The sequence below is a fragment of the Podarcis filfolensis genome, assembly GCF_964270895.1.
Source record: "Podarcis filfolensis genome assembly, chromosome: 10".
Lineage (NCBI taxonomy): Eukaryota > Metazoa > Chordata > Lepidosauria > Squamata > Lacertidae > Podarcis > Podarcis filfolensis.
Window position 1 is genome coordinate 43,534,351 of NC_139612.1, and position 25,210 is coordinate 43,559,560.

The 25,210-nt window shown below is 41.6% G+C and overlaps 1 long non-coding RNA gene across 1 annotated transcript; it reads right to left on the reverse strand.

The window, feature by feature from the left end:
- Positions 1-8,619: 8,619 nt before the first annotated feature.
- Positions 8,620-15,906, reverse strand: LOC310743554. The gene is made up of 2 exons (XR_014539094.1): positions 14,986-15,906; positions 8,620-12,979 (listed from the first exon to the last, which is right to left on the reverse strand). It is a non-coding gene; the product is annotated as an uncharacterized lncRNA (long non-coding RNA).
- Between the last annotated feature and the right edge of the window lie 9,304 nt (positions 15,907-25,210).

The following is a 25,210-nucleotide window of genomic DNA, read 5'->3' on the forward strand; positions in this document are numbered from 1 at the left end:
TTGCAACGGTTTTGGCTGTGCAAATAAGTAATATTCATATTCATCTATAAATACTAAAGTCTATGCTTAAACTTAAACATTTCTGTTCTCTTTAAAATCTGTTTTAATATTCTGTTTTTGCTGCCACTAGTTAGAAGTCCAAAGACAGTTTATACAACTGAGATATCCAAACCAATGTCAGAATTTAAGTGGGCAGACTAAACCAAGTAGCATATAACCTGCAGGAAGTAAATTTTAGGGCATTAATCAGTTGTCATGCTCATAAAGTTGGCCAATAATTAAATGCATATAAATAAATCATAAGTACAGGTAGCAACACCATTTAGCACACAAAAGGGAGTATTCCATGTACTGCCAAAAACCAAAATCTCAGTTGTAAAAAGGATCTGTAACTAAAGTTTCAATTTTAGAATTTTTTAATCACAGGAAACTTGTTTCCCCCTATTTGTTTCCTAGAAGGCCTGTGTCCTAGCAACAGACCATTTGAACTTAAATTTAGTATGTTCCAGCAGATGTTTTCCTCCAGCCATCTGAACTGGAAAACACATAGATATCAAAAGACTTGACCTGTTCAATTGCACGAGAATCAATTTACCATTTGTGCTACCTGGCCTCTGACTAGAAGCTACCACTTTAGTTTTCAAATGACAGAAAACGTAATTTACAGTAATTGCCTTTGGTGTATTACAGTCTTTTCTGCACTACTGAAGAAAAAGAAAGGAATACCATGCCATCTGCACATAGGAAGGCACATGGAAGTTAACTGAGTTCATTTACTAGCCGAAATAAAATGATAAAGGACCTAAAATAAAGGATCTGCCCATATCTTAAGACCTTCTGGTGAAGCCCTTCTCTGGGTCGTCCCGTTCCCCCCCCCCCCCCACTTACTGAGATCCATTGTGCTGGGCAGACTTCCCCAACCTGGTGCTCTCCATACTTGACTGAGTACATGTCATCAAAATGAAGCCAAATCAGAGTGAGGGCTATATGTCCTTCCCTCATTCTGGAATAGCTGGGGGAAGAAAAGGGGGGAAATGGTGCCAAGCAAAAGTAGAGACCACATTCTCAACCACCAGTAAATTGAGCAAACATTTTATCTGCGTTCACAAGGCTTCCCAATAAATAGTCCAAAAGTGGTAGAAGACACACACGCACACGTCAAAAGGGCTATTGGCTGTGTGGAGAGGTTGCTACCTTTGAGCATGCTGCAGTAAGATTAGCTTGAGAAAACTTTATAAAATTACCTATGTATGTTGTATGAAAATTGCTAGTATTTACAAATTTTGGAAAGGCCCTTGAATATTCTGCTGTTGAAACCTTTTACTTTGTTTATACGCTGCCCTATCTGAGTGCCTTACAGCAGCTTCTTCAGTATCTGCTTCTGACCCCAAAGCATTGTCAATATAAATATTATGTTTGGATGGCTCAAGGAAATAAAAGGCAAATTAAAACAATACATTCCTTTAGACTCACTTTTTCTTGCTCCTGTTACTTCCATACTCCCGAAACACAGGTTTCTCAAAACATACTTAGTTCTAGTTCAGTTCCCATACAACTTGCACATTTTTGACCACAAACAAAAACACACATCTAAAAGGGGAGGCCACACCCTATAAATTCACACTTTTAAATAAAATGCATATTGTTGTATGCATTGTATAAGATGCCCCCATGTATAAGACGCCCCCTAATTTGGGGACTAAATTTAAAGAAAATTTGGGGAGATAGCCCAAAGTTGTTGAACTTTTTTTAGGGGGAACTGCACGTGTGCCATCATCCCAGCAGGGCCATTGGCAAAGTGGGCAGCTGCTCCCCCCATGCCACTGCGGGTGGGAAGCTCCCTAGAACGCAGGCCAACAACCAGCTGGCGGGCAGTTGTGCAGCTCCCCCACTCCGCTGCAGGAAACACTCCCTAGAGCGCGCACCTCCCCCACGCCACTATCCATGTATAGGACAACCCCAGTTTTTGGACATGATTTTTTAGTCAAAAAACCTCATCTAATACATGGGAAAATACAGTATAGTCCTTAAATAGTCTGCTATGGAAAGATCCAGGGCCTGTTCCAGCTGATGATCCAGGGCCTGTTCCAGCAGTTTTGTAGAGATGGCAGTGACGATAGTGCATATAATTTGCTAGCAAAGCAGTTGGGCAATGCCAGCTCCAAAAGTTATGAGGTTTTTAGGCGAGGGGTCCATAGTGGGCCCCTGCAAGCAGGAAGAAACAAGGTCTGCAAACTTTCTGATACTGCTTCTTGGGTATTCCATGCAAAACGAAAACCGTAGCGTTGTTGGGATGGTCAGTCTGGGCAAATGCCTAATTTCTCCACCTTCTGAAACTGGCTTTGCAAGTGGTTCGAAGTGGCCACTGAAAGGGAACAATGAGTCCCATCCCAGCTTGTGGAGTGGCAACAGTTGGTAGGCATGGCGGTTCAATTTGCTTGCTTCTTTCATACTCCTGCCCCTAAGGCAGCTGTTTTAAATGGTGTATGCAAGGATGGTGGGCTTGACTGAAAGCAAACTAGCTCAACAGAAGAAATCACATATGCCTCATTGTGGCGAGCTCAGAATATAGTCTCAGATTGTTACCATTCCTTTACCTACATTACAGTTTTATGAAGTTTCTATTTTATACATAAATCTATTCTCCTATAAATTAATATATGGACAGTGCTTAAGATAAATTAATCAGTTAATTTTGGCTGATTTTATCTTTATTGTATCTTTTGTAAATTTACGCTATTTAGGGAATATAGTGTTAAGTGGTATATAACTTGTTTAAATAAATGAATGAATAACTTTAAACAAATACTTCGTTTCACATTTGGCATCACTGGGAGAGTCACACACTCACCATGTATTTTCTTCACAAACACCACACTTGTTTTGTGTTTCCTTCATTGTCTATTTTTTAATTTCAGTATTCACACTTACCTTGAGATCCAATATATATACCTTTTCTTCGTCAATGCCTGTGCTAGCAGTGGCAGCACATTGGAAATCATTGACCTTTGGTGGGCACCAGGTTGGCTATCCCTGCCCTAGAACAACACTGTGTCCCAGCATCCTGAGGGGGAAATGGTGGCTGCCAGGAGTAGCCACTGATGTTTCTGCTGCTGCCACTGGAAACAGGCATCTCCCATACCAAAGGAATTAATGGTAGACCATAATAGAACTTTTGTTTATGCTCTGTGAATTTGTCTCAGGATGCATGCAAAGTAGAAATTTCTTTTTGTCCCAAAATAAAAGTACACACTTATTTTTTGTTGCCCATTCATCTCGCATACCATGGTTTGTTTCTCCCAAGCTTGGCTTGTTTTCCAGCTGCTCTTCTCCTATGCCTTTTTAGTTTCGTGAGCATTTGGGATAGAGGTGGAGAAACAAATTATGGTTAAGCAAGGTAACTGGGTTCAGATATAAAACCAGCCCATAGTTAAAACAATTCCTGGCTCAGAAGTCAATACAAACCATGGTTTCACACCATGGCTTATTGGCATTAGATGACCCATGGTTAATCTGCCGTGTTGGTTTCACACATTCATACAAACCATAGTTGGGCTAAACAAATTACAGCCTAGTGTTATGTGAATACCAGGCCACTGTGTCCCTCTCCAGATTCCTTTTAAACATGTGCAATTTCTCCTACAACTTTTTGATCACTTTAAATTGCAGTGATCTCCTTTCTTATAGTCAAGTTATGCCCAATCCCCACCTTGATGACCTAAAACATTTACACTATCATCCTTAACGGATGAGAGTTGTCCTAAACTGGATGCTTCCCAGCTCCTCACAGCTTCCTGTAGCTTTGTTTTCAGAAGCTGACAAATTTGCTCTATTTGCCAGAATCTAGACTTCCTTCAGTCCCCAAGGCAGTGCGTGCTTTCACCTTTGCCCTGTACTATGTTTGGCATGTCTCCAGTGTTTCATGCATGATTGAAATGTAACACTCTAGTTAGCAATTTCCCTCTGGCTTACATTCTGACACATGGCTAATTTTAAGTTCCATTAAAATATTCTGAAGGTGAATGATAATCCATCACTTCCCATTAATTTTTAAATACACAGCTTCACACAGAGATAAAACACATATACAATGAAAGGTTGAAGCGTGTTAGAATATGCAAAAAGCTAAAATCATCAATGAAGCAATGGAAACACTATACCCTTGAACATAAAATAACTAGGAATGTGTATAAAAGAAAAGGGTACCTTTGGCCAGCAGAGGGAGACAAATTAAAACTTCCAAGAGTGTGTCAAATTGGCTACTGGAGGATGTGATAGGATAAGTAGTCTGCCTATACAGTGGTACCTCGGGTTAAGTACTTAATTCATTCCAGAGGTCTGTTCTTAACCTGAAACTGTTCTTAACTTGAACAGTTTAGCTAATGGGGCCTCCTGCTGCCGCCATGCTGCCGGAGCACGACTTCTGTTCTCATCCTGAAGCAAAGTTCTTAACCCGAAGCAATATTGCTGGGTTAGTGGAGTCTGTAACCTGAAGCGTATGCAACCTGAAGCGTATGTAACCTGAGGTACCACTGTAGATCTTTTCAGAGAAATCAGGCAGGAAACGCCAGACACAAAACAGTCAATTTCAAAATGTTTACTGAAAGAGTTGGTATAGTGTAACCACTAAAAGAATGAGCTCTAGGAGGTGACTAGTTCAAATTTCATCATAACCACAAACTCACTAGAGCAGAGTGGTCCAACGCACAGCCCAAGGGCCACATGCAGCCCTCAGTGCCTTTTGGGGTGGCTCTCGGCAACATTTGATTCCCCGCCCCCAGCTCTTGTGCTGCAAGGCGTTGGGCTTTGGGACAGAGACGCTGAGTCCTCCCACCTCCTTCCCAAAGCTCAGTTAGCGCTTTTCCAACTTGGGAAAGGAAGTGGGAGGACTCTAGGACACTGCCAGAGCCTCTTACCTCCTTTCCAAAGCCCAGTGCCTCACTTACCTGGCTTTGGAAGGGCAGCGTGAGAAGAGAGTTGGCTCACTTGGTATTAATAGTTGAACCTCCCTGTACTAGAGGGCCTTAGGCGAACTACTACCTTTCACCTTTACCACTGCACCTCACCTCAGCATAATATGGAAATAATAGTACCTTAAAGGGATATTGTAAGAATTGTTGTGGTGATGTATGTGAATAGCTCTGAATGCTGAAAGTGCTATATACAGTTATGATTTCTAAATATGTTGTCTCTTTTCTGTTGCTTATGGATGCAAGATAGATTACTTTGATGGTACCTCTGGTTACGAACTTAATTCGTTCCGGAGGTCCATTCTTAACCTGAAACCGTTCTTAACCTGAGGTACAACTTTAGCGAATGGAGCCTCCCGCTGCTGCCACGCCTCCACTGCACAATTTCTGTTCTCATCCTGAGGTAAAGTTCTTAACCCGAGGTACTACTTCCAGGTTAGCAGAGTCTGTAACCCGAAGTGTTTGTAACCCGAGGTGTTTGTAACCTGAGGTACCACTGGTGGTACCTCCAGTTACAAACTTAATCCATTCTCGGAGATCCGTTTGTAACCAGAAACCGCTCGTAACATGAGGCACACTTCTGCTAATGACACCTCCCACCATTAGCGAAATTACTTCACACTTGTAATTTTAAGTTTTATTTTTCTAAAAATAATGTGAAAATAATACTGTGAGACCCAGATACAAATATCTTAATATGCTTTCTGCAGAGTTGATTAAAGTGAAATTAGGATATTATCCCTTGTTCTGTACTGACAAAATCTGAATAGAGCTTGACATGCAAGGGTTATAAACCCCAGAACTTAAATTGAGAAGCATCTCTAAAAATCGTAAGATTTGATACACCATAAACATTTATTATGGGGTTCAACTTCTACTTCCCTTTTCCCACCCTAATAGGAAGGACTCCCTTTCTTGCACTTTTATTCTTCTTGAACCCTAATTTCATAGCATTCACTGCCCTTTCTCTTTCTATATATACTGAAACCCACCCTTCCAATTCCAGTGGAATTTTTGCCTGTGCTACATATGGTGTGATTTCATGATTTGTGATTTCCTGAAGAGCTGATATAGTAACACTAAATTCCTCCTCCTTTTTTGCAAAAAAAATAGTTTTTGAGCTTTTTTGAAGCCAAATCCTATACTTCCAACATGGGTTGCCATATGTCCAGATTTTCCCAGACATTACAGCGAAATTCCAGATGTATGGCAACCCTTTACTATCAGCTTTTCAACCTCATACACACTGCCTTCATACACACTGCCCAGGCTTGCCCCCTAGCAGTTTGACTTCACCTCCATTGCCTCTTGAGACAGATGGATGCCAACAACAACAATACAGAACATCAGTTCCTTGGTTTAGTGCGGATGTGGGCATTCAGCCAGTTTCGGTCTCTGATATATATTTTTCCTTATATGCTACAATACAATCACACCCACATATTTTGTTATTTTCTCCAGAGGAGGATAGTGTTGCAGGTATGAGGTTGTAACCACGATTTTGGGAGGTCTATATTTTGTGTCTTGTTCTGCCACAAATTTTCTTTATGTCTGTGTGGAAACAAGCATTATTTTTTATGAGTAATCAGATTCCTACATCTAAGTAATTTTACATCAGCAATTCAGGTGCACATACGATTGGTTCTAAACAGATTAGGTCTGCTTCAGGTAATTAACATAGGAAATCTGCAATGCATGCAAAAGGCTGTGTGTTGTTGCACATTACCCACATTATAAGCATCTCTCAGGTCCTAATGTCTCAGTATAATCATGTAGTAACTATTTCCTACCTCAAAGGGGTGCTGTGAGTATAAATTGTTGAAAGGGCGGTGAAGCAGCCTGATGATCTGTGGAGAGGTAAATATGATTTCCCCCCCTATTTGGTCTCTGAGGGTCTGTCAGTTCTAGCTTGGGGCTCATTTACATGATCATGTGCACACCCACCCACCCTTTGTTATAAACGTGGCTAATATGACATAGCTTCCCTAAGTCAAGAAATTCACCTCAGTATACCCGGTTTGCTGTCTCAAATGTCAGTGTAACAACCCTAAAGGAGCACAACACATAGACATCAGCTAACAGAGGAGGGAAATTTCACCCAGCCCCTTCTCACTTATACAGGTATTGAGTGTACATGCTTTCACAAGGACAAGAGAGGTGAGACACCCAGGAGCTGTTCCTTTGCTTTCAAACCCACTTCAGTCTCTGATACACCCTTTGATAATACAAAGAGATCTGAGATGGAAAGAAATTAAGCGGTTGCTATCTCACGGTAATAGTTTGTGTAAATGACCTCCTGGACTCTGGGTTACTTTGAAGCAATATGGGGGGAAAGCTGATTTCTTAAAGGAGGTGTGACATTTCTCTCAGGAGGATGTCATTGCTGGATTTCTTGTGCAGAAATAGTAAGCACTTTCATTTCCTGCCATCCTCCAAGAGAGGAACATATTACCAGAGCAAAAGCATAGACTGTAGTCCGCCTCATTATTTAATGAGGTTTTTCCTCTAAAGTTATGCAAGGATAGAGGGCACTATGGCCTTCCCCATCTGGCTGCTTATGTAAGAATGGATATCTTGCTGGAAACATGCCATATCATCTGACACTGGAAATCCTTTAATTAGGTTTTTATTACTAAGGGGGGCTGTGGTGGCTAGTGTTGTGGGCTGTGGGGGCGCTGCATGAGATAGCATGCAATCATTTACCAGGAACATTGAGCCAGTATCCTCTACCATGGTCAGCTTTATGGGACGTTTGAGGGGAGAAGCACTCGTGCTTGTGGGGAAGTATTCCTCCAAATATTTTGGAGGGAAAGACAGGCGTCAGGGTATGCCCTGCTCACAAGGGTCGTATGGGTTAAAACAATGACTTTATTCAGAGGAGTAGTGGGGGATTCTGCATCTCTGCATATTATTGGGGTGGGCTTCGAAGTAGTTCAAGGGCAGCACCGAATCCCCCACATTAAAAACAGAAATAAGCTTCTCCTCAGTGTTCTTTCTTTATGGGTGGGGCAGTGAAAATTCATGGGAGGAAAAGAGGCGGCTCAGACTCAGCTGCCATTCTAGCAGGCCAGGGCCGGTTTGAGCCGGTTGAGACTGGTTGAGACTGAGCTGGAATGAGACATCAACCGTTGTTTAGGCTGAGGTTCTGCCGCACCAAAGCTGACTGGAATCTCTGGACTGGATCACTCCCAGAAGATCCAGGAGCCGCAATCCCTGCTAGAATATTCTACTGGAGCCAGAGCTCAAAGCAAGTGCCAGTAGCAGCAGGGTTGCATGGAAGCTGTGGACAGGCTTTATGACTGGAGATGGAGTTTTTGCCTGCAGGAAGGGCAGCCAGAGCTGCTCCAGCTCAGAATCCAACCTGGGTTTTGTTTCTCTCTGTCTTCCAGCTAGAACTGGTTTAGGGGGAAAAGAGGCCTCTCAAGTATCGTTTTTTCAGGGAGAGCAGCTGGTGTGGAACCAAAGTGTGGGGGAGGGGTGCCAGCTTGTCTGTGAGCACAGAGTGAATGTGGGAAAGGTGGGGGGGGGGGAGCATTTTCCTTTTGTCTCTCACACGCATTCACAATAGAAATGTGCTGTACAGACACCAAAAGGAGAGAGCCTGCCACAAAAACATTTCACAGAAACCCCACCTTCACATATAGTCATGTGTGAACAACATACAGGCTGCACAGCTCCCATAGCTTCACATAAAAACAAAGTAATGAGGTTAAACATCAGTGTGTGATATTCCCCCCCCCAAGCACTGAGGCAGGCAGAATGCCCATGTGCAGAACAAAGGTCATATTGCATCATGCACAAGAAATGTGTGTGCAATACCAGAATTGGAAGCATATCTTTATAGCTCCACCGACACAAATATATGGACAACACAAAATATACATACCTTAGAGTGATGCATGCGCTTCTTGATAAAAAATACTAATATAACTTTAAAAAAACTGCAAAGTACATTAGTGTTGATTATCTAGAAAGTTAAGGGTATATTATTTTTATTCTTCAATTGTTCATTTGTGCCATAATGTAAATATCCTGTTCTAAAGACAAGTTTCTGCTTGTGAACTATCCTTTATATATTGTAAAATAATACATGTGATTCACTGGTATGGGAAGATGCATGTTCTGTCTAGCCCATTCTTAACAAAATCAAAATCTTTCCTCAGGCTGTGCCTCCTTTTTGTTTCAAAAGTAAAATTGTGCAAATATTCTTGTGTTACCCTTGGATATGCCTTCTCTGTTGTTTCAAGTTTTAACAATTGCCCACAACTACTGAAAGTCAAAATTGCCTCTGGAAAAAACGAATAGTCACAAGACAGTGGTAAAACTTTATTTTAAATATACAAAAATAAGAATCTCAAATGAAAGATATGTGCGCGCACACACACATGCACACACACATCCCACATATTCAAGACTATAATTTTTACATCATGAATCAATAAAAAATTGAAGTGTGATATTCCACAGCTATTTTGAATTTTTTCCCTAGCATCCAAGGATTGAGCTACATATTACCTTGAGAAACATGTGTTCCATGTTTGATGAGGTAATATGAATACAAGAATAGGGGAGAATCAAAAAAGTGGGAAGGTGAGGTGTTTAACCTTTCCCATGCCAACCAGTTCTACTCATTTACACACACACACACACACACACCAACACATCAACTGCTTCCCCCTAGCTAGGCTTATTCTGGTCTCAGAACTCAGTCAGGGGGAAATGGGCTCAAAATAGCCAGAGGAAGGAAACTTGGCAGGAAGTATCAGCAGGCAGGGGATGGGTTAATACATTCTCCTCCTCCTCACTGTTTCTTCCCTGAAGCATTATCAGATACCATCAATCACTGATTTAGCCCGGTTGTTTTCCTCTTTCCTTTGTGTTAATCTAACTGTGCTTTCACTATGTACAGGTTTCTCCATACCTAAGGAAGCAACAGTATTAATAAGACATTACAAAGATTACTTTCAGTCCATTGACTTGCTGGAATCATAAACAACTTTTCAAAGAAAAAGCAAATAAGTTTAACTAAGAATTAGCTTGTGTCACATTGTCATTTTATGAAGAAGCTACAATATCATTATAATAATACTGCCTGTATCCTGGAGGTAACATATGAGCAAAGTGCTTGAAACTGTCTTGTGAAATCTGGTTTTGATTAATAGAATCAGAGTGCTTGCAGGAAAATACCTCAAAAGGTCATTTAGTCCAACCCCGTACTGATGCAGGAAATCCCCGATGGTTACCATTCAACATCTGCTTAAAAACTTCTGTCCCACTGACAAATAGAACTTCTTCTGAATGTTAACCTAAATTCTGTTTCTTGTAGTTTGAACCAAATGGTTCAGGCCCCACTCCCTGGAACAACAGAAATCTATGTAACAGCTCTTCAACTATGCAAATATGGCTATTACAGGTGGCAACAATTTTGCACAGAGCATCCATTTCTAGCCCCCATGCATGTCAGCAGAGTGCACATAAGCCTGCCCTACACCTGCTCCACCTGTTCTGTCCCCCCATTCCGCCCTTTTCTGGGTCCAAAAGGACCCATGTTTTGGCAGTCACACGTCAATTGGATGCGCGCAAAATGGTCACAACCTGTATATTGCCTCTAAATCAACCCTTCTCTATGCTATCTCTATACTACCCAACTCTTTCAACCTTTCCTCATAGGATGTAGTCTCCAGGTCTTCATGATCTTTGTCACCCTCCTCTGTATACATTCCAGTAATCTTAAACTCTGTATACATTCCAGTAATCAGTGCTCCGAACTGAACATGATACTCCAGGTAAGGTCTGACAAAAGCAGAACAGATTGGTACCATTGCATTGTGTGATGTGGTCAATATACCTCTGTTGAATCAACCAAGAATTGCACTAGCCTTTTTAGCTGCTGTATCACATTGCTAACTCATGTTTAGATTGTGGTCTACTAAAACCCCTGGATCCTTCTCATGGGTGCTGTTATAAAGCCAGGTGTCATTCATAATGTATTTGTTTGTTTGGTTCTCCCTCTAAAATGAGATTTTATAGCCTGCATCTTTGCTAGCCCAAAGTTTGCAGTATCCTTTTTGACCAAGTTACTTTCTTATGACATTTGGAACCTTTATCTTATTCATTTTTTTTCTGCCCACGGATGGAGACTTGTTTCCTCTAACTTCTGAAAACTCTGTGAGTAAAATATTCACTTACTAGCTATGCTAAGTGTCTGTGATTTATTCTAGCCTAAGTATTTTTGTGGGGAACATTTGTTTAAAGTGGATAAAGGCAGATATAAATCTAACCAAGTTTTATTGTGCATGGAGCAATCACCATTGTGCTGACTCTGCTACAAGAGATTAAGAATCTCTCTTTCCAACACAGATTCTCTCACTCTATACAATGAGCTAAATTACGCAGTACTTGGTCTCATGCATTGAGGAGCACATCCCCCGTGTCTGGATGGTCTAGGATAAGGTTGAGTGTATGACTTGCTGAGTCATACACTCCTATTGGTTCAGGAAATATGCCTACATGTAGAGATGGGTATAATAGTCTCTAGGTTATTGCTTTCATTATGTTTTGTCCTATCCTGGTCTTGTCCCTTTCCTGTCCTATTTGCTGTCAGGGTCTGACTCTGAATTGTGAGAGTCAGGGGAAGAGACTGTGGGTTTTACATAGCAGCATTAGCTAGCATGTAATAGTGTTAGTGGATCTCTGTACATATATATCTTTACCTCAAAGACCAGAAGAACTTCTTATAGTAGATAGCAGCATTTAGCTTTGAATTGTGTTTGGAGACAATAAACGCTTTGCTACTTTGAACTTTGTGGGAGAGAAATTTTCCCCTTAAATGGGGACTCCGGAAGAAACTGTTCTGCTGGGAGCAGGAAACTCTGAAAACTCTCTGAAGACTGCTGGGGCTCCTCATACTCTGCTGATACAACACACTGTTTGAGGTGTGGTGAACTACCAACTGACTTTCACAAGTCACCAACAGACACCCACCTTGTGGGGATAATAATTATACAATTTATCTGTATTGACATTAGCAGAGTAATTTTTAATATCAATGAATCATTACATTTGTATGCCCCCTTCCCAGAGTTAAAACCATGCTCAATGCAGCTTACAACATATACAAAATTATATAACTGCAAACATAACAAAAGTAGTAGTCATAAAAAATAAACAAAACATCAGAAAGTACGCAACCAAATAGAACCATTTCCACATAAATCATAAGATACAAAATAAAGATACAAAAACAGTTATATTACTAAGAAATAGTTCAATTCTACATAGGAGGTAACTTTAGACTATGAAGGTTTTATCTCACCCACAGCTGATATGGGTCAACAGAATTTAGAGGTAATTGTTTCCACTGAAACTAATATACAAGCTGATGAAACATCCTGCAAGGCAGTCCACATATGTTTGGCTCTTGGCAGGAACCAAATGATTTATATCTGTGAGTCTTCAACACCAAGGCTATGATTACCCAAAACTTATCATCCTGGCATGCCCAGGCTTCTTCATCATCTGGGGGTTCAGTAACAAGAGTCCAAATTCCCTCTCTCTTCAGGAACATCTCCATTTTATAACTCCAGTTTGAGTAGTTTGAACCATTCAGTCTCTCAAGTGACAAACCGGAGTGCATTCCTTGAGCCATAGTGATACCACCACACACTTCACCAACAGGCCACTATGCTCTTACCTTCTTGTAGACCAGACCAGCAAACAGAACTTGATAAGCTGCAACTGGAGCACTCTAGACTCTCACTGGCTTACTCAGGCTCGCGCAGATGTGTCCTGGGCCCATAACCTGTTATTATTTCTGAAAGTCAGTTGGCCCATAACCTGTCAGACATGGACCCACCATCTATTGGTACTTCACCACACTTCAACCAGTGTGACCAGCAGAGTTGGCTCAACTCCAACAAAGTTTTCCAGCAGAACATCAGAGTTTTCCTGATTTCCAGTAGTCAGTTTTCTCCAGAGTTCCCACTCAAAAAACCTCCTTCCCTACTCAGCTGAGATTAAAGCATAAAGTGTTTATTGTCTCAAGAGACAAGACAAATCTACTAACTGCTATAATACTATTATTCTGGTCTTAGAAGTAAAGAAACAAGCATACAGAGAGATCCACTAGCACTTTACCATGCTAGCTCACACTGCTATGTACACCTAACACAGGGGCTCCCAGACTCTCCCCCTGTCAACCCCAGATAGAGAATGCAATGCAACCTTGACTTTTATACCCGTCTCTGCATGAATGCACATTCCTGAGATAAAATGAGGGTAGATGAGTCAGCAAGTCAGACTTTTGGCCTTGTAATATTGCTATGCTACCCAGTACACCTGGTGTTCTATCTCTAAACAAGATAACAAGATCCAAACATGGGGGGCATGCTAGCTCAAGACATAGATCAAGCAATTAGTGCAATTTCACACCTTATTCAAATTACACCAACAAGCTACCTATATCTTGTACTTTCTATATATACCCTAATCTTGACAAGTGGTAGCAAGATTCCAGGCACAGTGGAGACTAGTGTCTTTTAAAACTATGGTTTATTTTACACATATTTACACCTGAGGGGGTGCACAACATTATACCCTAATAGTGTCTCTTGTTGCTTCACTCATAGCTTCATCAAGCTTGGATCCAAAGCAGAAGCCTGTAATGGCCCTCAGTCTCTCAGTGCAGCCTCTCCCAGCCAGTGTGCATGTAGTTCTTCCTACTTTTATTCTTCCCAGCAGCTTTTGCAGAAAACACCACCTCCTCTTCTGCTTCCAGCATCCCCTCTGTTACCCTGGCAACCTCCATTTCAAAAGCCTCCTGTGAAAAGCACTTTTTCCTGTGGTCACATCACAGTCCCTGCAATCCTGGTAGCCTCCCCCTTTCTTGTCTGATGCTGAATGTCTCACCTTTGGCAGGGCAATGACTCTGCCACCACTTGCCTTTGTTCTTTGATGGCACCTCTTTAAGCCAATCTCCTGAGGGAGCTGGCAACTTCAAACTCCACATTTACTAATTTAAAAAATTATGGGGAGAACCTGGCACCCAGGAATTTTAGGGGATCCTTGCCTCCTGCAAACCCATAACAGAATTAAAGCACTGCTTTCCATTCAACCCCCAAAATGTTACGTCTGACAAAATCTGTGGTAGATGTCCACTATCCCAATTTCTCTGTATTTATTATAGCTGGGGGGAGGGGGCTGATAAGGAAGGTAGTCTAACCTTATCAATCACATGAGCCTGATTTGTGGCACATCATTTATCAAATTTGATAATGGAGGTTCCACTCACTATCATCAAGCCTTCCAGACACTGCACCAATCAATGCTGCTCTTCTCAAATACCATACTCATTTCCCCCAATTTGGGCCTTAAGTTCACTTGCCTTAAGTTCCTCCCACATTCAAATACCCCTGACTCCATGTCTCCATCCCTCAGTATTAATCAGGCTGGCAAAATACCATAGTTTTCTACATGGAAAATTTCTATTAGTGATTTTGACTCATTGGCTGGCAGCTGGCCCACGCTACACTGAGATGCTGTCTAAAGCATGGAAAAATATTGCAGAAAGATGTGATTTTGACATCAAATATCACATCTTTCTAGTACAAAATGATTGGATCTCCATATGTGGCAAAAGGCTTTGAACAGAAACAATCCTGAGGTACTACTACAACAACACTGCATTTCCCTCATGAAGCCACTATAATCTGAAGCAACTAAAATATTTGCATTTATAATTGACTCTGTTCTTTCTACTATAGGCTAATATTTATATTTAATTATTTTATGAAGCATATTTATTTCTAGCCTGTCACAAAATGTCCCAGAGATAGCATCACAATAAAAACAACAGTTAAAACAGCAATGTACAAATAGACAAATAGCTATGACTACATCCTGCTGGATGAATAATTTGATATTATCTCCATAGCTACTACACCAAGATAAATTGGTCCAAAACTCACCATGTTACCTCTTACTCTTTGTGATAAAAAAATCTTATTATTTTAATTACCTCGTATCGCCATATAACAGATGGAGTTAAAAATAATCCATATACTTAAGCTTTCTAATGTTAATGTTAATACCACTGTCGCAACTGTCACTCTGTCATTTCAAACTGCCATCTTCTGTTGATTCCTTCAGTTAGCACCTAGTTCTGAACCTCTTTTCCATTGACTATTTATCCATAGCATTCTATGCAGGCCCGCTGAATGATGTTTTACTGACCTGCGGACAGTTTTTCCGGGTCATGTGGCCAGCATGACTAAGCCGCTTTTGGTGCAGTGGTGAAGGAATGGGTTTCCCAAACCCAAAAACTGACTGTGCAGGCAGCTTGAAACTGCACCAAAATCCCTATTTTTCCTTAGCTAAAATCCATTAACTTGAGCTCCGAGACAATGTATAAACAAAAACCCGGCTGTGCTCAGAGCCCTCTCCTTTATCAGTTTGTGACAGCAGGGATGACCCTGACTGCACCAGTAGAACAGAGAAGACACGTCCGTGCCTTATCTTATGTGCTGACCACAAACCACAGACCGAAGTCCGGGAACAACGCCAGAAGCGTGTTCCCAGAGATGATTACCTCTTCCTCCAAGATAAGAGTAGGAAGAGGAAGATCCTTTTATGGTCAGAAGTACAGGAAGGAATACCCTTTTATGGTTAAGAATACCAGAGCAAGAACATATGTGATGTCAACCTGCGTACATAGGCTGATGTGGTTGGATTCCTAGGAAAGGAGGAAAAGGGTGCCTGGAGGATATATATACTGCATGAAACTCCTCATTTCTTTGGACTTGCTGTGGACTTGATCACGCAAGTGCCTTCTGCTATCTGGAGAGCAGAATAAACTCTTTATTGGAATCAACCTCGGTGTCATTTGACTTCCTTCCTCCTGTCCCGGAGCAACGCAGACCCAATTGGTGAACTCCAAAAGGCTACAACGGAACACCGAAACCAGAGCAGCACATGGAAATGCTGTTTACCTTCCCACCAGAGCAGGACCTGTTTATCTACTAGGTTGACAGGAGCTGGGACCAAGTAACGGGAGCTCACCCCGTCGTGGGGATTTGAACCGCTGACCTTCTGATTGGCAAGCTGGTTTAGACCACAGCGCCACCCGCGTCCATATATATATATATATATATATATATATATATATATATATAATTACTGAGCATTACATCCATATTTGGTTATGCCAAGTAAGCTCAATTTCTGTGTTTCTTTGTGAACAAAGGTTCGATTTATTAGTTTGCAATCCTAAACACGCCTGTAAGGGAATAAGCTTCAGTGAACTTCTGAATAAAGAAGCAATGCATTGTGCTTTTAATCATCTAAACCATCTTAACAAACACTTCTTAAATACAAATAAAATGTGTAGCTCTCTGTAGATTAATACCTTTTTAAAAAATCACCAAAGAAACAGGAAAACATTTGTTATACCAAGCTAGGAGCTATATCTGCATAGAAGACATTTTCTCAGTGTGAATCCCCAGCTGGATGGGAAGTCACTCTTGCAAATAGATGTTACATGGGCAATTTCCCAGCTCAATCCAGCATCTGCAGCTATATGCATGTAGCCATTTAGAAAAAATATAGAAATCCTATTTGTTCAGGATGGAGTGGGGAGTGCTAGATTCAGCTCCTCCTGCTCCCCACTCCCCACACAACTGTTTGGCATGATTTAAACTTTTCCCCTATAAGGGCTGAACAGTGTGTACTGTATTTTTCTGTGTATAAGATTAGGGTTTTTTCCTTTAAAAATAATGTCAAAAATTAGGGGGCGTCTTTTACACGGGGCTACCTCCCCCCATTTTCTTAAAACTGAGTCCCCCGAAATAGGGGGCATCTTATACATGGGGGCATTTTATAGACGGAAAAAATTGGTAATTTACTTAACCCAGGACCTTAAGAGTCTAAATGTTAGCATCTGCGTTACAACTTTTCAACATCACTATGATTATCTCTATATTTCAAGGTATGTGCAGCTTGGACTAGTATCACTTGCAAATATTAGTATATGATAGAAAGCAGGAGAGTATACACATTCTATTCAGTAGAACCTTTTTTAAAAAACTTTATTATAAGGATACAAGGACAGAGGGAGACAAAAATGTTTGCACTGGTGAAAAGTGTCCTTAATTTACTTTATACTATGCACTGAACCATATTGGTTTCAAGAACTCATAATCCTGAAACAGAATTAATTGCTGTGATAACATGATTTGTAAAGAGCTGCTGGGCTCCACTTTTAAAAAGGCAACGTGCTTCCTGCTATAATCACACAGAAACAGGTGGTTCTCCTTACTGAAACACACATACCCTTCAGCAGTGCTTTTTTCTGTGGGAATGCATACCCTTTTTTTCTGGGGGAACGCATACCCCTAAACATTTTGTGAATCTTTGTACTTTTGTCCATTTACTGTATTTATTTCCCCCGATTTGAACTATAAAATGGTGATTTTATTGAGTCAAAATGAGAGTACAGTACCCCTAAACATTTTAGACAAAAAGCACTGCCCTTCAGCACTTCAGGACACACACTTCGATCCTTTTTACTGGATTGGGACTACATTACAATCCAAACATGTGAGGGTTATTATTTTTGTTTGTTACTATGTTATTTTTTATGGTTTTATATTATACATCATGCTGTGATCCTCAAGGGTGATATAGAAACAACAGCAATAACAACAAATTTGATGTCCCCGTCCACTTTTCCATAATAGATTATTGGAGCTATCAAATCAGAGAGCCATCCAATGGCAATTTGCATAGGATAATTAGGGCCCTGGTATTTTAACAGCTACAGATTTCTCTTAGTAGAGTTTTTGTGTGTCGATTAGACAAAATAACAAATCCCTGGTTGACAGCTAATTTTGACCAGGGACATATTTTGAACTGAAGAAATGCTGATGGACTAGCTAAACAGGCTTCATCTACTGACTACATTGTAAAGACAAAGGCTCTTCAACTAATTAACTTTCACTCCCATAATGTTTGAGAGGGTTCTGAGAGGATCATTATGCACCTCACTACTCACCACCATGTACATGTTTGAACACATCCAACCTCCAGATGAACAGCATCACATGTTCTATCAGACCTACGCTATATACACCTCAGTAGTTGTCTCTTGGTTTCGGCCCCTTGTGTCTGTTTCTGTTTCCACCAGGAAGTCAGCCTAGTCCTGAACTTTAGCTAGAATCACACTCACCCCAAATACTGCAACGATTTGAATAAAGTATTTGTTGAATTTAAACTAGAAAGGATTTGAAGTTAAAATATCAGGATTATATTTAAGCATTCAACCAATTAAACCGATTCACGTTCAATGGCCTCGACCAAAGAGACACTTAACGAATATGTGAAAGGATTTTATACATTTGGGACTCATCCAGACTTCCATTCACTTCAAAGCCTGGGAAGCAACTGGCAGGAAAGATGCTTGCTTTTTTCAAAGCTACCATCCACCACAGCACACTGTAAATTAAAACAGTGGAAGAAGAGGAGAGAGCAAAGACGACAGCATATTTGTACGCTGTCGGGAACAGTACCTATACTGTACTGCGCAGCTACTCGCTGTGGTAGTTTAAATTGTTGCGGAAACCTTTCCATTTGAATCTTTGGCCTAAAGGGCATTCTGCATAGTTATTTATTAAAAAGTTAGTTCTCTTCAGAACAAGCATTGTCTATGGTGTTTAGGCCTGCAGGGTGCCAGGCAGTTCAGAGTGCAACAGCATCCAAGATCTGAGGTACGTAGCTTCAACGGTGTAGGGATGTGGAAGTTTGACAACATGGGAGCGGGTGATGGGTTAGCAATGTAAGAGGATGGAAGAACATTTTAGTTCAACTAACCGTGTTTTGATTGCTTTTGGAAGTAAATGGAATTAATCCCAGGACCACTCTACTCCTTTATTAATCTCTGTGACAAAAATGGCAAAAAGATTTAGCTTTAAAGACTAACTGATATGCCTTTAAAGGATAATTCTGACTATGATTCCGAGGGAAGAGTGCATGGTAACCAGTGCTTTTTTATTTTTTAGGGGAAAAAGGTGCCGGTACTCACCCATGAAGTTGTTACAGTAAGTGCCACACTTTTAATTTGGGGGGAGGGGGAGGTGCTGGTACAGCATACCCTTGAGTACCCCGCAGAAAAAAGCACTGAGAATAACATTACGCCATCACAAAATAAGTCTGCTCAAAATGGCTGGTTTCATATCTAACAGTTTACAAGCGCAAAATTCAAAATGGCTGTTTTAACCAACACCTTTCCCCACTAATTATTTTTAAAGGGCAAAAAGATCCTGTATTGGCAGCAGAATTTGTACCAAGGTTGCAGGCTTCTTTCTGTTCTCCAAAGGGAGGTTTAAGAAGTAAACCACTGCTTCCATTGTGACTGCTAGCAGGTAGGCAAGCCAATCTTCTGTGGCTCCTGCTGCAGCGCTCTGCTTGTCTGGCACTAAGGGGGCGGAGGGAGAGAGGAAGAGAGGGAGGAAGCCCTGCTGTAATGAAAATGTTGTGGCTTCCTGTTATGCTCACACCCAACCCCCTATTTATTCTGCGGGAACATTCAGCTAGATTTCCTACGCTAACATGAACTCCGGCTGAAACATCTGTATTTGATTCAAAGAGTTTATTATGCATTTTGATGTGCTTTTCCTTTGGTTACTCTCCATTCATTATCTGCTTAACTATTTATGAAATCATGGGTCGACAAATAACTATTTTATTCAATGTTTTACAAAACAGGGTATATTCTAGGTCCAATAGATACATATATGCAAAATAAAAATAAAAATGCAAGTTTAGTTTGTGGTTTTTATAGTGTTAATACATTATTGTTTCATTATATTAAAACTACAATAGAAAAGATTTAGTATGCTTGAATTTTTGATACCTAAGACAGAGGGAGAACAAGATGTTCACATATTTGGCAAATAAACTGTGGTCTCTGATCACAAACTGAAGATGGGAGAGGGATCAATAGTAGTTCAACAGAGTATGAAGAACAGGCATATTTCTTTTTGAGCAAAAGGGGCGCAAAATGTATTTGCATTTAATTAAATTACAAAATGTCATTCCCTGCAAGAATCATTTTGGAGGCTGTGCAAGAAGAGCTTCTTCTTGCCCAGAAATAGTGCTCAAACTGTGGCTTGCTCAAACATGTGAAAACTCTTCGCATGCACAATGCCAGTGCTGGCTCACTACTTCCCCTCCTCCCACAGTGCATATTTAAATGATGAGTCATTCACTGACTCCAATCTGCCTTTCACAATTAGCTGACAGGGAAGCTCAGCAGCAAGAGGTTGTTGGTGCAGGAGCTTCAATTCTAACTGAGCCATGTGCTATTTGAATCATAAAACAAGCTTTGTAAAATAAATGAGCCAATCCCTTTTATTTACTGTTAAAAAAGGTTTTGTTTAGAGATATGTGTATACTTTAGTATTCTCTTTGAGATCTTTGTGGTTTCCAGGGGACTACACTGTTTCTCTGAAGATTATATAAATAGGTCAGAGAGCACTTGATCCACTGCTTTTTTCCTACCATGTGACCTGGTTACAGAGACAAATGGCGCTTGTTTTCCTCAGCTGATTTTTTGTTGTGAAATGATCAAACTAGATTGTGAACAGTTGGAAGAAGGATGTGTGCTGTCGCCACCACCCATTTCTGCACTGTTCAGTTTACTTAACAGGGTTGTACACAGGAGTTGCACAATCACATTGTGTTCATTAATCACTTGTAATGGTCAGAGGGACTTGTGCAAGAGACATGTAATTGGTGCATGCTGTCCTTGCTGTTTTCATAAAAGCTGATTGTGAAACACAGATAAGCACTATTTTTAAAGTACTCCAAGTTAAATATATGGTGAAATAATTAAAAACAGGCCAGTTGTTTTTTTTATTTCAGAGCCAAACATGCCATTAGAGACAGTATGTCAATATTCTTTAAAAATTATTTAATAGCTAATGTAATGAAACATGATTTTCATTTGATCTGCTGCCCATAGGGGGAGGAGATTTAACCCTTCCTTCTCCCAATATGATCCAGATGAAAACTCGCCCCTCCCCCCCCCTTAGCTCTATGTGGGGAGGGGACACTCCAGTGGGAGTTTTTCCCCTAAGGCTAACAACGAGGGAGGTGATTTTTGTCAGGATGACATCTGGGGAGAGATTTAAACCTTACCTTCCAGCATGCTGCCAGGATACTTGGGTTTTATTTGTTCTTTCACACTGATTGTCGTAATACCAGATTTCAGCATAAACAGTGGTTTGTTGCACCACATCCAGATGATTTATTTACTAGATCAGGGATTAGCGCCAATACTGGTCGATGAACGTTGTAATAACTTATTAGTCTGGTAGAGCAAGTCTCATGTTGAGTGACTCCCCACAGGACATGTGCAGGAGGAGTGTATATATATATCTCAGTATGACCCTGGGGAAGTTTATCTGCATGTCTATATTATGAGAGCAACGTCCGTTCTACAATTTGCGGGGGGAGGGGTAGCTAATCCGGATTTCCAGCTAACAGTCACATTTTGAGAAGATGGCATTTTCTAAGCCTGTTTATGGTGTACCTATTGTTTTTATCGAGTGAAACAGTAAAATAATAATAATAATGGGGAAAATGATTCTGGCAACTATCAGGCAATCCATGTGAAGTAAAATGCTTGCTCCCCAGCCTTTCCCCCACTGCAGACAAAAGCTAAATCTAGCCACACCCCCTGCTAAAAACAGCTGAAGCTACTTGTGACCACACCTCTCGAAAACTGCTTTCCAAACTGGCACGCTATACTTTGAATGTGAAACTCATAGCCACTCCCAGTAGCATAAGTAAACTGCCTCCAACAGTTTCACAGCAACTGTAGTTAGAAGCCTCCCCCTCCCCCCTGCCTCTTTTCTCATTTGGCCAACAGAATTGCTAGGGCCGTGTGCAAAACTAGGTTTTAGGGCTGTGTGCAAAAGCTTTTGATGCAGCCAAATGCACAGCGTTTCTCCTCCCTGGTGCGTTGTTCTTCATTTGTGCTCTTGTGAGCAACCTATCCTTCAGCGAAAGGGCCGAGAGCAGCACAGAAATCACTTGATTTTCTTTGTATACATTAACTTGGTTTGTTAAACTGTAAGCTTGTCCATTTGACAGTCAGTAACATACGTTTTCAGTGTGCAGGCAGCACATAGGAAGTGTAGAATTCTGGGACGAAAAGCCGTATGTTCCCAATTGGGGGACCAGGGACCCCTGGGGGGGTCCGTGGAACACATCCAGGGGGTTCACAGCACCATCCCCTGCCAGGGACTCACTCATCTTGTTAATTGCACAATGAAAGCCCCATTGATGATCTATGGATCACCCAGGCTCTGCTCATGCCCAGGGCCTGCTTGCTGGCAGGGGAAAAACTTCTGACAGAGTTGCTGGATGGCAAGTGAACTGGGATTGGGCAAAAACCTCTGACACAGTTTATTTGGGCTCCTGCAATGGGGGGGGGGGGGGAGGAGAGAGTGCAAACGGCTTGCTCCATGAGACAGGTTCACATGTTTATCATTTTAAAAATGTAACAGATCCCTTCCCCTTGCTGGCCACATGACACTGGCGCCCTCAGCCTGAAAGTGAGATGAGCGCCACAACCCCATAGTCGCCTTTGACTGGACTTAACCTTTACCTTTTTTTCTTTTTTTCTTTTTTACCTGACATCCTTTGCTTATTAGAGGCCACCCCACATTTTTTTTATAAAATTGCTTTGCACAGGTAATTTCAAAAGTAGGGGGTCTGTGACTTGGCTTTTGAAAAATAGGGGGTCCTCAGCAATTAGGCAATTGGGAACCACTGCCGTATGGTCCCGTCTAGAATACATACTGCCTGGCCTGTAGACTCTGCACCCTAATTCCAAGTGTTTCAAAGCATAACTCAATAGTTACAGAAACACACTCTGCACATGTTTATTCCCAGTCAGCTTTGAAAACAGCTTCCTTTATCTGAGCCTGTCTATTCAAACAGTTCAAATGTAAACTCAGATAAGTAGCCTAGTGCAGGCACATTTCCTGATCTTTTAACCTTGATAACAGATTGGGAACACTGTGTTTTCTTACATGCTCCCTTTCCCTTTTCTCTGCCACACAAATTCCCCTCTTACTACCTTTCAACGTTAACCATAGTGTGGTGTTATATCAACATCAGAGTTCATCTTAACTATGATCTCACTCAGTCAGAATTTGAAGGCAAATTTTAAGCTGCTTTGCAAATCCTGGTTAAAGCTTACTATGGTGCCAACATGACAGAATACCATGGTTAATACTGGGGGAAAGGGAGAAGGGGGGTTGTCCAGAAAAGAGCAAGAAAGGCTATGCACTGGATTCTCTGGCTCTCTTCACAATAAACAATCAGAGAAAAATACACTGGGGCTGCTTACACTGGGGATAAATACAGTCGTACCTTAGTTTTCAAACAGCTTAGTTCTCGAATATTTTGGCTCCCAAATGCTGCAAAGCCGGAAGTGAGTGTTCCAGTTTGCGAACTATTTTTGGAAGCTGAACATTTGACGGGGCTTCCATGGCTTCAGATTGGCTGCAGGAGCTTCCTGCAGCCAATCAGAAACCGCGCTTTGGTTTCTGAACATTTTGGAAGTTGAACAGACTTCCGGAATGGATTCCGTTCGACTTCCAAGTGTTATAGGAATTCTAAGGTCATATACACACACACACAAACATGTACAAAGCAAACACATACATAAGTATATAAACCACGTGTCTGAAATAGTATAGGAGAACAATCCTGAAGCCATTTTGACTCTCCCAAACTGACCTCAAATATTTCTCTGCAAGGAGGAAGGAAATGGGAAAAGCTTTCCAATTGTCTTTGGACTGCAGGGGCTTACACCTCCCTGTAAATACTGAGGATATTTCACCCCTCCCATTGCAAGAATCTGCTGATTTTCCAGAGAGGAGGGGGCGGATTGTGCTCGCTACTTATTCTGCTCCAGCCTCACTTCAAAGGGAGAGACTGAGTGTTATCTCTGTGTAGATAAGGTCGCTGCAGAAAGCAGCTGTAACACTCAGTGCAGTCCAGCGTCTCCATTTGTATATAGTTTGTATAGTACAGTAGCTGTTAGTGAATAAAAGAAGATATTCTTCAGCGCTGTCGTCCGAGTGATTTATACTCTGCTGTGCACGGCTGTCTTCTGGAAGTGAGTTCGGTGCTCACAGCTCTGAGTTGTGAGTCCACAGCACTTAGACCTGTTCCTGAAGAGAAGGTCTCTGGAAGTGCTACCCCAGCTCGCCTGGCCCAGTCAGGGCTGAAGTGGTTGAGCCTAGTCGGTGGCACTGGCTCAAGGGTGAAGCTGACATCGGTTATGGGCCCAGTCGTTGTCCTCGTCATCCCAGTCGTCCCAGTCGCCAGAGGCTTCTGATGCTGATTGCCAGACGGCAGAACGGAGGCTGCGTGGTGGACTGATTTGCGGTGCCCAGAAGCAGAGCTGTTTCGGAGCTGTTGTTCAAGCTGTTGCTGCTACTGCTGCTTGATTTATGGAGGTATCTTGCTGGCTGCCAAGAAAAGAAGATAGCATCCCTGTTTGCCTGTTAATTGCATTCTGAGTGGGAGAGAGAGTGGCTGAAGGAGTCCAAGGCTCTATCTGTGTTGCACGAAGGGAAGTGTCTTGCTTTAATTAATAGTAGACATGGCCTGTGCACATTCTGGCCAGATGGCTCTGTCCTTTCCTCTCCTCACGCCCAAGACCAATGCAGTGTGGCAGGTCAAAATGAAAGCGCTTTTACAGAAGGAGAAGCTATTTCACACCATAGAAGATGACCCTCCCCAGGAAGATGAAGATGAATGGCCTGAGTGGCATGCTGCAGACATGAGAGCCCGGGGGACAATTGTTTTGAGTGTTTCAGACCACTTGTTGGTAAACTTAGAGGGTCAAGAGATTGCACGAGCTGTTTGGCATAAACTGAGAGATATGCATTTGAGGCAAAACGCCCGTTCCAGTGTGATTTTCTTCAAGAAGCTGTGCAGGTTGCAGTTAGAGAAAGGTGGTGATTTGTCTAGCCATCTGTCTCAATTAAAACGCCTCAGACAGGACCTTGTTCAGCGAGACCTGGCTATTTCAGAGGCTGTGTTTGCAATGCTGATGATAAATAGCCTAGACAATTTCTACGATGGAGTAGCTGCTCAGATTTCCACCATGCCTGCTGACAGAAGATTATGTGTCTAGCGTGCTCTTGAATGAGTGGGATCGCAGACAG